This window comes from Alligator sinensis, unplaced genomic scaffold (assembly GCF_000455745.1).
Source record: "Alligator sinensis unplaced genomic scaffold, ASM45574v1 scaffold562_1, whole genome shotgun sequence".
In the NCBI taxonomy this organism is placed as follows: domain Eukaryota; kingdom Metazoa; phylum Chordata; order Crocodylia; family Alligatoridae; genus Alligator; species Alligator sinensis.
The window spans coordinates 1409074-1421764 of NW_005842227.1; the positions used below are offsets into that span (position 1 = coordinate 1409074).

The 12691-nt window shown below is 40.1% G+C and overlaps 1 protein-coding gene across 34 annotated transcripts in view; it reads left to right on the forward strand.

The window, feature by feature from the left end:
* TRDN (triadin) overlaps positions 1–12691 on the forward strand; it is a 366530-nt gene that overhangs the window by 193312 nt on the left and 160527 nt on the right. The gene's annotated exons all lie outside the window — the stretch shown is intronic.

Sequence of the window (12691 nt, forward strand, 5' to 3'; positions counted from 1 at the left end):
CAGATCAAGTCCGACCCCCTGCCCTGGGCAGGAATAAGTGCTGGGATCATAATACCCCAGCCAGATATCTATCCAACCTCCTCTTGAAGAACCCAAGGTAGGGGAGAGCACCATTCCAGAGCCTGGCAGACCTAGTTGTAAAGTAATGCCTCCTGATATCAAGTCTGAACCTGCTCTCAATCAACTTGTAGCTGTTATTCCTTGTTATCCCAGGTGGTGCCTGGGAGAACAGAGCCTCACCTATTTTCCATTGGTCCCCCTGGTGAGTTTATAAATGGCCACCAGATCCCCTCTCAGTCTTCTCTTGTGGAGGTTGAATAGATTCAGGCCTTTTAGTCTATCTTTGTAGGGCCTGGCCTGCTGCCCCCTGACCATGTGAGTGGCCCTCCTCTGGACTCTCTCAAGGTTAGCCACATCCCTCTTGAAGTACGGCACCTAGAACTGGACACAGTACTCCAACTGCAGCCTAACCAGTGCCACATAGAGGGGAAGGATCACCTCCCTGGACCTGCTTCTGATGCACCTATAGATGCACGACAAGGTGTAATTAGCCTTACTGACCGCTTCCTCGCACTGGCAGTTCATGTCCATCCTGGAGTCACCAATGACTCCAAGATCCGTTTCAGCCACTGTGTTGTTGAGAAGGGTGTTCCCCAGATCTGGCTGACTGATTCTCCCAGCAGATGTCTAGGTAGTTTAGATCACCTATGACAACCACATCCCTTGTTCCTACAGCTTCCATGAGCTGACCTGAAATTTTAGGTCCAGCTCATCCTCCAGGTGAGGCGGTCTATAGTAGACGCCCACTATCAAGTCTGTTTCTCCATGAACCCCTTGTATTCTAACCCAGAGCACCTCAGTTTGCCCCTCTTCTGAACCCATTCTGATCATCGAGGACATGTACTACTCTTTAACGTAGAGCACTACACCCCACTGCCTTTTTTCCCTACTCCATCCTGTCTATACAACCTATAGCCCTCGATGTCTACTGCCCAGTCATGGGTGGAATCCCACCAGGTTTCTGTAAGCCCAACCAGGTCTGGGTTTTTGCTAGTTAGCAGGAGGGCGAGTTCCTCCAGCTTACTCTCCATACTTCTGGCATTCCATAAGTAAGCAAGGCTGAGTAGCTAGGGAATCCATCAGAAAGCCAGTAGGGACACAAGCTAAGGGCAAGGCAGCCCAGGTGCATGATTAAACCCTGTTGCCCAGACACATCTTCTTTTGGGTTAGGGTTTTTTATAGAAAGGGTTAAACATTTATTTCATCCTGGCTGGCCACTCTGGTTACAGGGAGTGGCTGGGTAACTAGGCCTAGATAATAGGTTTTGACCCGTGTCTACCCCAGTTCTCAGCTGAGGAGGTAGCAGACTGGAATGAGTGGCTGCCCAGTCAAGCTGAGGCCGCAATTCAAGGACATGGCCTGACTGATACATAGAGAAGAGAATAGCGAATGGTACAGGAAAAACTAGATTATTTGTATCCAAAGCACTAAATTTGCAGCATATTGCTGAGTGAAGGATGATACATCTTTTTTACTTCAGAGTGTTGCTTTTCCACTCAGTTGGAGCACCGAAGTGGTCCCATGCAACTGTTTTCTGCACTGTTTTCTGCACTTGTTGGTTCACCTATTCTCTTTTTCCTGGGTCTAAGGAACCTACCCCTTAAAATTATCTAGGTTCTACTGTATTAAGGGTGAGAAGCTGTTTTTACTTTCACAGTGGAGAGATTGCTATTGGAATACCGCATACGATCTGGGCTTCCACATTAAAAAAAAATGCTATAAAATTGGAGGGAGTATAAAAAAGAGCCAAAAAATACAAGTCAAGAGCTAGAGAAGATGGTTTAAGAGAGACTGAAAGACACAGGTCTGGCTAGTTTCTTCAAAATAAGATCAAGAGATGACTTGATAACAATCTGTAAGTACCTTTACAGAAAGAAAATATGGGGAGAAAAGCTTAAAAATGACCAGTAGCTGGAAGCTGAAAGCAGACAAATTCAAATTAAAAACTAGGCACACTTTTTTACCACTGAGAATGTTTAACAATCAGAACTAACAACCAAGAGGAACAATGGCTTTCCCATCAAACAAGGGCTGGATGTCGTTCTGGAAGAAATGTTTTGGCCAAATTGGAGTGCCTGAGAGAAATTGAAAAAGGCTGGTGATAACAAGAATGTCTGATTAGCTGTCCCAATTATTTTTTTTCAGGGGCATGCGCGCGTGCGTGCGTGCGTGCGCGCGCGCACACACACACACACACACACACACGCGCACACACACAGGTGGAGGAGGGCTTCTATTCTCTAAGTCTCTGAATTCATTAATTTCCATGGGTATAAACAACAATGTAAGAAAAATGGTAACAGAGAATCCAGGCCCTTGGTAACAGATGTCATGAACTACAATAAATGGCATCAAATATAACATTTTCTTTTGGTTTCACTTCAAATCAAATATATTCTGGGCTTAGGCCTCTACCTATGTACTTGCTTCCTGTGCTCAAAGAAAAAGGAAATAGAAGCTTGCTTATATAACTGGTGCTTCCAAAAACAGCAAGAGGCAAATATGACTAGATATGCTAAAAATCAGGTTGCATCTCTCTGAATAGATGAAAACAGGAGGATAATAGTGGAGTCATGCAAACAACAAAACAAGATAGGCATCATAAAAAATCCTGCAGTTTCTATCCAGCTGGACATTAAAGACCTTAGCTCATCAGAGAGAAAAAATTTAAGCTGTTTCATTTTTTTTAGCAGTGCCCTTGTTGCTGCTGACTTTTGCAGGAGTAGCTGAATACAAGCTTATGTTACTGTTATGGTTTCTTTATGTATTGCTTAGTCCAACATATATTTGATTTCTTTTGAGCCTTTCTTGTAAATCAATCACTGGGCATATAGATCAAGGAGTGATGGTAGGAGCAGAGGGGGTAAACAGGATGATCTACACTTTGTTTCTTCTGTTGAATCCCTCTAGGATAATATGACTTGTCATCTAGTCAAAGTTAAAACAAAAGAAACTCATGGTCTAAATGCTCATTATTTTGGCTAAGAACCAGAAATGCTAACCCTGAGAGAATCTCCTTGAACAAAGTATAATAAATTCATTTTATAATAACATCACACTGCCTCTCCTTCTGTCTCTTCTGATGCTATATTATAGTTTTTTAAAATCCCCTTTTAAGAAAACATGGTAATATTAGGAACTTTAGGCTTGATTATTTCTACAAATTTAATGTCAGATACCACAGAGGTAAATAAACACTCATTTTGCCTCCGGACCTTCACATGTTGATTGAGGTATCTAGACTTTTCTACTGGGTGGGTGGTCCCTCCTTTATTAAAGACTCTATTTTATGTACCAACATTGTTGGTCTGGGGATTATTGTGGTGTTTATTTTTCTAGTAACATCCAGAAATAACAGGATTAGTTGTATATGCTTAGACATTGAAAAATGCAAAATTAACCTTTTTAATGAAGGCAAACAATTTTATTCTCTGAAAATAAGATGTACATCCAAATTAGAAGACCTGATATGTGAAATGTCCATTCACAGGTGTATCAGTCATGTTGAAATGGTACTGTAGTCATGCTGTCTCTTTTCTGGTGTAACTCTATAGACAAACTGTAGGCTTGAACTGATGTCAGTGGAAATGTTTTCATTGATTCCAAAGAGCTTTAGACCCCATATAAAAGCTTTTCTTTTTACCGTGAAAAAAATGACTCTATTCCTGGAAGTCCTTATGCCAATGTAAATGTGACCATTCAGCAGCTTTTAATTATTTTAGAATGGTAAGCCATACGTGTGAATGACCTTCTGCTCCTAGTGACATTTTATTGAATTTCAAATCTGATACAATTGCACCACCAATGGCATGAACAATATTCCAGAACAGAATACAACATTAAGTCTGTATGCACATGCATATTAGAATCAGTATTTAAATAAAACAACAACTTTGCATCAGAATACATAAAATAAATGCCCGTTGTTACATTTCTTACAATGTCAAAAATATAATTTTATTTATATTAAGGGTTTCCCATTTTAAAGTGGTGTTTTCTGCATAGGCATGTGCAGTATAATGAATTCACATATTTCTTACTCTTGAGCTATTCATTGTCTATAGTAATTGTTCAAGCCACTGATAGACACAAAATAAATGAAATAGGTATTCATTCAAGATACTAGATTCTTCATTCTGGTAGGATAGCAAGGTGACCCTACTATTGGTAAATTTACAGGTCTGAGCTTATAGTATGCTGCATCACTTCTTGAGACCTTGCACACAAAGCTGATAAAATCTGCTTTCATAAGTTAAGTGGCCTCATTTTCATGTGCACCAGCTCAAAATGCTGCCTTAAAAAACTTTTTATTGGGTCATAATAATCCCCTTTTCGGTCTTTACTTGTATGCTGCACACTCAGGATTCCACTGGAGAATCTCCTGGCTGCCTTTCTCCTACAGAGAGTCATGGCAGAGGTCACTGCTATTCTTGTTTAGAAAATGAACGTGGAAAATCAAAGGGCTTGGTGAGCAACTGTTCACCAGGGCACCCGAGGGGAAAACCAGGAGTAATGGCCACAAACTCCTGGAAGATCGATTTAGGCTCAACATTAGGAAAAACTTCTTCACAGTCAGGGTGTCCAGACTGTGGAATAAGCTCCCTCCAGAGGTGGTGCAATCACCTACCCTGAAAATCTTCAAGAGGAGACTGGACAGTCACCTTGCTGGGGTCACCTGACCCCCATATATCTTTCCTGCTTGGTGCAGAGGGCTGGACTCGATGATCTTCTGAGGTCCCTTCCAGCCTTACAATCTATGAATCTATGAAAAAAAGACTTTTCGTAGTTATGATTGTTTAATTTTTTGATAAAATCTACTTTCTTTCAGTTCTTGCTTTGCTTTTTCAACAAGTTCAGCTAGCTTTGTGGCTTTGCTATATGTAACTGTGAGACACTACGCTGGATGAAGTATTATTGAATGATTAGGATAATAGAATGGGCAGATGTTCTTGAGAGGAAGAGCCATACATAGCTGTGATTATAAGTGCATTGATTTTTATCTTGATTGCAGTGGGTTCTGCATGAGGTTGCTTCCTCATAGATTTTACTGCACTTATGAGAGTGTAATTAGAGTACTGTATGTCACCTATAAAGATGAATAGGCAGACATTGCATTATTCAGATTTCTCTTTTCGCACACAGTGAGAATGCTGACTGTGTACATGTTCTGAAGTACAAATAAAATGTACATCCTGGCAGTCTTTCCGCTTAGAGTTTACATCTGTATTTGCATAAAGGAAGAAATGGAAATGTGATAAAGGGTATGTAAAAGAGAAGTATTGGGCACAACATACTTGTAGAATTAACAGAATCTAGTCTGATTTTAAAAAAATCTAATTTCTAGCAAATAAGTTAGAATGTATTTGTGCTCAACTTGTTCATAGGAATATAGAGAGGAAGTACTTTCCCCCCTTTCTTTAGACAATCCAGAAATACCCCAGACATATTTACAATCTCCCAGCTGTTGTCAATAGAGCTACAACAAGGAAAAGATCTGGGGCTATAATTTTAAAAAGTAAAGTTATTATCTACATGCATGTTAAAAAAAGGCCTTTTCTTCTCCCTAATGACTGCTGCCTGTGAAACTGTGTAATTACTATGTACACCCCTAATTACTACGTATATACTTGTATGAGTATGATCTCATATTGTTCTTCATAGCCTTTTTGAGCATCCTTAAGAAATGTAGGCATACATATTCTAACTACTATTTAGCAGGAAAGCTAAATGACATCATTTCAGCAAGCCCTAAGTAGAAAAGATTTAAGTATGTTAAAAAAATGAAGACATTAGTTATTAGTATATCCTCAGTTGGACATCCCCGAAGTGCCGAGTGTTTTTCTAAAAGTAGCTGAATCATTTGGCTGCTCCTGTCTCTCTCTACTTGTTTTATGTCTGCTTCATTTGGTGGAACTTTTGGAATTGTCATGGGGAATCTGCTTTCTTTGAAGTGGCATTTACTGTGGCTAGGATGCACTCATAAACATTTCAGTCTGACACTTTGAAATGTTCTATAGGCTTGAGGCATTGCACAGATCAGGATAGTCAAGCCTCATTCTTGTTGAGTTAAAATGTAGAGCTCATTTACCAAAAAGATAGTTTAAGAAGGCTTAGGCTGCTCGAATGCTCTGATTCATTGAAGTATATTTTTGTTGTATTTTAAATTTGCTTGAGCCTGTTTAGGTGGAAAAACACCTGCTTTTAGGAATCGAAGATGGACACCAATCTACAGAGTTAACTTGGCATTGCCTTTTTCGGGTATCTAGTCTAATCCCTGTTTTTTTCCAGTGATTTGATCTGATATAGCAAGAGGTGAAATGGACTTGAGATTCAGGTCCTAAATGATATATATCAACGTATTCTTTTACTAGCTAAAGAATATTGGTATTGCAAGCAATTGTTTGGGAGTGAGGGAATTATTTATTATTCATAGTGGCCATGTCTACATGTAAATTAATGTATTCTTCCTAATGCACATTAAATGTAGTACCTTCAATATGAGGTACTAAATACATGTGCACTAGGCTGCACTAATGCACAGTAGCACAAGTGCATGCTTTTTAGGTAACACCTAATGTGCACTAGCCTATTCTGCTGTGCATTAGTGTAATAACACGTTCTTTTATGGTCACTTTAGTGCACAGCGGAATAGGCTACTGTGCATTAAAGTGCATGTGTAGACACTCCTAGTATCATTAATCCCCACCAGTTACCTGCTGTCTAAATCTAGGAGCACGTGAACAGAGGTGAAGCTCAAGATGTAAACCTGTAGCAAATCACTTTGAAAGGTAGGTCTTTGAAGGTGTGAGAAAATTTGCCCTTAATTAATCGAGTAGATAAATCTGCCACTGCTGACAGAGCAATGGTTGGAAAGGGGGAGGGCTGAACAACTTTAAGTGGATATATCATGTGCTCTCTTTTTTAAAACTGGAGCAGCTTGATGTGCTCTGGGTTAAACCATTAGTGTGTCCACAGCTGCAATATTATTGATATATTATCAACATTTTAGCAATGCTTCATCAAAAATCTTCTACCTTTGTCAATTATATATGGGCTATTTCCTGATTCATGTTACCCCATAGTCCTAAAAACAAATCAACTCATATTGCATCTCCTAGCCTCTTCACCTCCCAGATTCCGCAGCTTCATACGCCTCATAATCAGTCTAGTACTTCATATCTAGCCTTTAAGAAGAAATAGTCAGCTCCATTGGGAGATCCCAGCTGTGGGACATTTGGATAAGCAGGGAGTAGGGCTGTACGAAATTTTGCTGGGTATTTCATTTTGATGCTGTTTTGATGTGTTTCAAGATTGAAACAGTGAAATAGAACCAAAAGAAAAGGCTTTGAAATAGCTTTGAAATGAAATGAGGGCACTTGAAATGTTTCAAAAGTTTTGAAACGTTTCAAGTTTTGAAGCCTGGCTTGCTTGCGTTCAGCGCCAGTCCCACAGCAGCAGCAGTCTCCTGTCATCCTGCGTGCAGATCTGGGGGCCCACAACCCCTGGAGGGATGCAGGGCTGAGCTGGACTTCTCCTGGGGCTGCAGGCCCCCAGATCTGGCCACGGGATGACAGGAGGTTGCCACTGCTATCTGGGGCCAGCGGCAGCAGCAGTCTTCCCAGCTTGGGTGCAGGCTGTGCCCAGCACAGGTCCCAGGCGGCAGCAGCAGCCTCCTGTCATCCTGCACGCAGATCTGGGGGCCCACACCCCCAGAAGGAGTCCAGCAAAGCCCCACAGCCCTTCCTGGGGTGCAGGTCCCCAGATATGTGTGGGGTGACAGGAGGCTGCCACAGCTAGCAAGTGATACGAGTTTTCCTTTCAACTGTTTGAGGTGCAGTTTCCCAGACACCCCTGCACCTGTCTCCTTGACACTTGGCAGGTTTCATGCCCTCAGAAGGGGCTACCATCTCTGCAATTTTTATCCTAATCAGGCAATAAATTACAAAGATTTAATTTAGGCATTTTCATGATTCTCTGTTATAGCCTATGGTCAAAATGTCGGAACGCATCAAAACAGCAAAACAGTCTGACGAAACAAAACGGAACACTGCTTTGAAATTAAAACAATGAAATGAAACACTGTCCCCTTGAAATGGCAAAACAGAAGTTGAAATGAAACACTGCTGTTTCGCACAGCCCTAGCAGGTAGTGTCCCACTAGGAGCTTTAAAAAGTTCCTAGAAGAGTAATCGGGAGAGGAGGAAATAGAGCAGATTCCTACAAGGAGGGGGCCAGGCCGCTGTGTTGGGGCCAGAGCCAAAGAATCTCGCCTCCTAGTATCTGGGGCAGAGCAGAAGTGTTTGCTTCTGTTTATTTATTGTTTTGCCTATTTGTTGCGTTGAGATTGTCTTATTTGGGAGGACTGGCTAACGGGCTTCTCTGGGAGCACAACCTGCCAGCAGAAGGCAGCAAGCTAGGCAACCAGCTTATACCATGGTGTCACCTAGTCCGCACCACATTATAGCTCTCCTGGATCTTAGTCCTACCGGTGTTATCACAGCAAGAATAATGGCAGTTATCCTGAACTTCTATTTTTTGGAATAATTTATTGCTCAGAACCTTTCCAGTTTATGAAGAGTTCAGAATTTCTATTTTAAGGGAAGCTCTGACATTTAAAAAATTATTTTCCATTCCAGACTAACCTTTTAAGATTGTAGGAAAGTATGTTAACCAGGGAATCACATGCATTGCTAGCTAAGGTGAAATGTTTTGATGGAGCCTTAGTACATTTTAAATTAATCTTAAATCAGAGCAAAAAAATTTTTCTTTTTAAGTTTCCCATTAAATGAAATTTTGGAAATAGTTTGTGTCAAACTGTTTCATTACAATGCAAACACTAGAAAATACAATCAAGAAAAAATGTTTCAGTGGGCACATCTACATGAGACACTATGCTGCCGTAGCAATGAGCTATGGCAATGTAGCATCTAAAAATATGTGTGCAGGACATAGTGTCTACAAATAACTGTGCATTGCTGGGTCTACATAGTATTGGCAGGTACTGTGCAGTCGTTTCTTACTTGCTTTAACTGGCACTGTGCTGCACATTTGGTACTGCTTAGTCATTTAGTCTTGCTATAGTACTTGCTAAATGACTGCACCGTACCAAATGTGCAGTCTGGGGCACAAGTAGATGAGCCCAGTTAGTGTTAACTAGTAACCACTCAAAATATATTAAAATAGAATATTTCCTCCGGTATATTCTCTGCTATTATATGTCAGTAGTGCGCTGGTATTATCTATCTATCTATCTATCTGTAATGAAATAATGTAAACATGATATAATGCGTATAATGTAATATACGTACATTATTTATTTATGTGCATATTATAACAGGACTGTCTGATTTCTGAGTGGCCAGGCCACATGCAGTGTGGGTCTCTCACTCCTCTGCTGCACAATGTACTTGTGATGCATCATGTGTCCCCACCGCTGTGCTGCACTGCTCCACATTATGTGCCCTACCCCTTTGATGCATCACGCTGTGGGTGTCCTGATGCTGTGAAGCACTGGTGCCCTCAAGTTCCCCAGCCACAAGTGCCCTCAGCCCCATGGGCCATGCTGCCCTATCTCTCAGGTCGGGGCAGGAAGAAAAAGGAGCGCAATGAGACTGGGAGTCCAGGGGCCTCAGGTTAATCCCTCAGGAGCTCCATGCAGCCCACAGGCCTTCAACTTCACAGCCCTGTGTTATAACATAGAATACATATTATAGAAATATTACTATATATTGTGTTGTTGAATAATGTACACCTAATATTAAAAATATAATGAGATTATGTATAATTTAAATTATATTTGAAGTGAAAATTCAGAAGTCAAATAATCATTTTTTTTATAAATAACAAACAATTGTGTATGTTATTTATAAAACAATAAAAAAACAAATTTTTGTTTCAAAATATTATTGTGTGGGAATATTCATCTAAATTGATAACATTTAATAAAAACACATGTATTGTGTCAAAATATTCCTTTTCAGCCAAAAAAGCTTACTCTGACATTTTTATGACCAGCTAGAGAAAACTGGATCGAAACATAGGTGGCCATTTAGGAGACCGAGAAATATCATGTTTAATTATCACATGTTTCATTATGGTTCATTTGTAACTTCATATTGCTCACTGTATAGGGTGTTTTACTTGTCTACTCTTTTCATTCACATTAACTAGGAAATCTTGCTACTCTACAATAAATGTTTTTTAAATTCCAGTACATCTGCTAACTTGAGTGCAGACTGTACTAATATTGGTCTCTCAGTGACTTTAATTATGTTTTTTGTTCAGATGGTGAAAATTATCAGACTTCAGATGCCACCTGCTAACCCCCTCTTTTCCACCCATTTGAACTCTTGCTAGGGGTTAGAAATGGAATATGAACTGTCACCCTTACAAGACGTATTAGGTTAAAAACTATGCTGCTATGTCACATATGTAAGACTTATGTGGACCAGCCAACTGGTGTGCTCAGTTACAATTTGGTGAAAAATGTGATCAGTAGTTTACTTCCTGTAAAGCAAATACTTTTCTGAATTTAAATAAATAACCGGGGGAAGGGAGATGGGGAAAGGAGTTGCCTGACCATTTTTAGTATGCTTCTTTCTAAAATCTGACATGTTCATTTCTTTCTCTGCTCTCTTAGTCCTTCATTTTATCATATTCTTTATGGAAAAGCTAATTGAAAGCTTCAACAAGGATAAGATATAAGACATGCAAACAGTGGCTTACTTTTGGGACAATTTTTATACATCCTCCCTCTACAGTTTGGGACAGAAGGGAGGGCTCTTTTTTGGTTCACTTGCTGATCAGGTAGCATGGGATGCCTGATACCCCTAGGGTTATGTACTGTACCCTTATAGCTTAGTCTAATCATGGAAGTTAATTAGATTCACTCTAGTGTCTGCTGACCAGCTAAAAGAGAAAAAATATATTAAATAAGTTTTATTCTGGTTTCAAGATTGACATCTATTCTGGAATATTCATATTATTTTAGATTTCTCTTTACATGTTCACACTGTCATTGAAAGGATCCCATTGAATCATCTAGATATTTTAGTGGGTCTTGCTGAATTAATACCTGTCTTGTCAACCAGTGCAGATAAGAAGCCCAATATTTATCTTATAATTTAACATCCTCAATTTCTGTCATTAGATTGGTGCAATGTGTGGTTAGCATATCATATAGTTCAGACAATGGATGTACCAACTGATGTTGAAACTATAATCTGTGTTCATAACCTCAAAATTAATTTATTGTAATCTTTTATTTTATGGCCTTCCTGACAAAAGATTCGATCAATACAGTTTATAAAATGATGCCTCTCCAAGTAAAACTGATTATGTCAAAATTGAGGTGGCTTTGGTATATCAGTGGATTTTAGATGAACCACAGTATTCACTGCTGAACTGAGTTTAAAGCTTTAACTTGGGGGAGTTCTTTCTTCTTCAGGATATGTGCTTAGTTCATATTGAAACTAATGAGAAGTTTTTTAACCAATAAGGTAACTAAGAGTGGGGGGCTGAGGGGGAGATGGGGTCTCAACCTCTAGGTGCCACCTTTTGGGGGCCAGGTGTAAAAATAGATACTGGTGGTGTCGTGTGTGCTGCCTCATGTACCACTGCTGCCACAGGCACAAAACTGCCATTCTGCTTCTACTAGTCACATGATCTATATACAAAGCATCCTCTTAAGAGGATGGTTAGCAATTGAAGAATGATGTATTTAACTGAATTGCTATCTGTATTTTAATCTATAGGCTTTGTGGCATCTAAACCTAACTTGTTATTCCCAGAGATACTGGGCATGTCTACAAATGTTATTAAGGGGAAGCAATAAACTCCAGTCTGAGTTCATTGCTCCCAAGCACCACCTCTACACATGTGCCTGTTGTGCCACATGTGCGCAACATGTTGAGCTAGGTCAGACCAGTCCCAGTTGGTAGAGGGCCCAAGGTGTCAGTTTGCCAGCCTGGGGCTGCTCTGCCTCAGCTCACTGTGTTTCAGAAGGGCTGGCTGGGGCATGAGGGTGCTCTAGTGTGGGGCTAGCCAGCAGGCAGCCCCTGCACTGAAACACCATTGTGCCCCAGCAAGCTGTGTCAGTGTCTACACATGTGCTGCTGTGAAATAAAAAACTCCACAGCAAGATAGTTCTTGTATTTACAAGTACTACCTGCTGTGGAGTTAATTAGTTTACTCCAGCCTATTAGGACTGCATGTATAGATGTGAGATGTTTACTGTGGAGCTAATTAGTCTACTCCTCAGTAAAGGTTTTGTGTAGATATGCTCACACTATGCTAAAAAGATATTGAGAAAATGTGTAAAGTTTTTTTGTGAACCCTGAATCTAGAATTCACTCCAGAGCAAGGTTTAAAATATTCAGTCATGGAATTCATTTAAACTCCAACTTATCACACTCTGAGAGAGAAGGCATTGAGGCATTGCTGTGTAGTGATTTATTATAAACCTCCTATGGATAGTTGCATAAAAGGCAATATACGAGCTTAGGGATTTTTTTTAATGCCCTGTATGTAGTTTAGATGTCATTTGCAGCTACTGCATACTACTGGTTTACTTCAAAAGAATGCTGATGGAGGCCTGAGGAAAAGATTGAGCTACCCATAGTAGAAAGAGGCAA